Here is a 2118-nt window from a genome sequence, read left to right on the forward strand (position 1 = left end):
ACTGCCTGGCAACCACATAGCAACACCCTGGAAACTGTTCAGAACACCCTAGCAACACTGCCTGGCAACCACATAGCAACACCCTGGAAACTGCTTAGAACACACTGGCAAAACTGCCTGGCAACCACATAGCAACACCCTGGAAACTGTTCAGAACACCCTAGCAACACTGCCTGGCAACCACATAGCAACACCCTGGAAACTGTTCAGAACACCCTAGCAACACTGCCTGGCAACCACATAGCAACACCCTGGAAACTGTTCAGAACACCCTATCAACACTGCCTGGCAACCACATAGCAACACCCTGGAAACTGTTCAGAACACCCTATCAACACTGCCTGGCAACCACATAGCAACACCCTGGAAACTGTTCAGAACACCCTATCAACACTGCCTGGCAACCACATAGCAACACCTTGAAAACGGGTTAGAACACCCTAGCAACACTGCCTGGCAACCACATAGCAACACCTTTAAAACGGGTTAGAACACCCTAGCAATACTGCCTGGCAACCACATAGCAACACCCTGGAAACTGTTCAGAACACCCTAGCAACACTGCCTGGCAACCACATAGCAATACCTTGAAAACAGGTTAGAACACCCTAGCAACACTGCCTGGCAACCACATAGCAACACCTTGAAAAAGGGTTAGAACAGCCTAGCAACACTGCCTGGCAACCACATAGTAACACCTTGAAAACGGGTTAGAACACCCTAGCAACACTGCCTGGCAAACACATAGCAACACCTTGAAAACGGTTTAGAACACCCTAGCAACACTGCCTGGCAACCACATAGCAACACCTTTAAAACGGGTTAGAACACCCTAGCAATACTGCCTGGCAACCACATAGCAACACCCTGGAAACTGTTCAGAACACCCTAGCAACACTGCCTGGCAACTACATAGCAACACCTTGAAAACAGGTTAGAACACCCTAGCAACACTGCCTGGCAACCACATAGCAATGGAAACCATTTAGAATGCCCTAGCAACACCTTAGCAACTGCATAACAATGTGCTAAAAGCCACTCCAAACTCCTTAGCAACAGCACTATTTGTTTGTAGTGAAATAAGCTTTAAGTGCCTGATAGTTTGAGAGTTTTGGCTCCTCCTCTTCCTCCGTTGAGCGGTTCTCCTGCTCCTCTTGTGACCTTTAGTGTTTGATTCTCTGTGTTTGGTAAAGGTCAGACGTGTTGTTGTGATTCTGATGCTCAGTTGAGAATGCGGTCAGATGGTCTGTAATGTCGAAATATTTCTGTGATGATGTCAGAAACCCGGAAAGGCCAGATAATCATGATGAGGTTTATGATTTATTAATGTTTGTGTTTCTATCTCTTTTCTCTCATATGGTCTGCGGTTGCTGGAAATGACAGTTTATAATATGATTTTAACAGCAAACTCAGTTGGCGTCTCATAAACTCTGCATTTTACTAACCGATGCAAGCCGTTTCCAGGCCTCTGATCCAGAGAAGATCCGAATGGAGTCTGGAGTCACGTGATCTTCTGCTGTGATGCTCAATGTGCTCACGGTGAGAGAGCATTAGCTCCTCAATCTCAGCCTGTGTCTTGCATATCACTGAGAATACATGCTATCGCATTAACTTCATCACAAGCCAGCTTCTACTGCCGATTTTGTAGATATTTTTAAAAACTCTCATTTTCTATTTGATTGGCATGTCAGTGGATCATAACAAGCGGATCAGGTCCCATGGGTCAAAATGTTTGTTCTAAAACAATGCTAAATGCATATTTAAAAAATGCAAATAGCCATATAATCATGCATCATTTTGATAGCAAATAAAAAGGCTTATTTATTTTGTCATTAGGTATTTTGGCACAAATGTCTCTTTATTTCAATGGTTTCATGCTTTTATACTATTAAATTTTTTTTTTTTTTTGAAGTTGTAAATAAACATTATTGGAGTATGCTTTCCACTCTTTCTATACTTCAACATTTTACGTTTAATTCAATATGTTTCTTTTTAATTGATAGTGAAATTTAATAGAAATTTCTGAATGAAAAATATTGACTACACCAAATTTTTTTTAGAAAACATTTAGAAACCAGTGTTTGAGTTTCAGTGCTTTTTAGGGACCTTTTGGTTTAC

The sequence above is a fragment of the Sinocyclocheilus rhinocerous genome, unplaced genomic scaffold (assembly GCF_001515625.1).
Source record: "Sinocyclocheilus rhinocerous isolate Xijiao unplaced genomic scaffold, SAMN03320098_v1.1 scaffold2145, whole genome shotgun sequence".
Taxonomy (NCBI): domain Eukaryota; kingdom Metazoa; phylum Chordata; class Actinopteri; order Cypriniformes; family Cyprinidae; genus Sinocyclocheilus; species Sinocyclocheilus rhinocerous.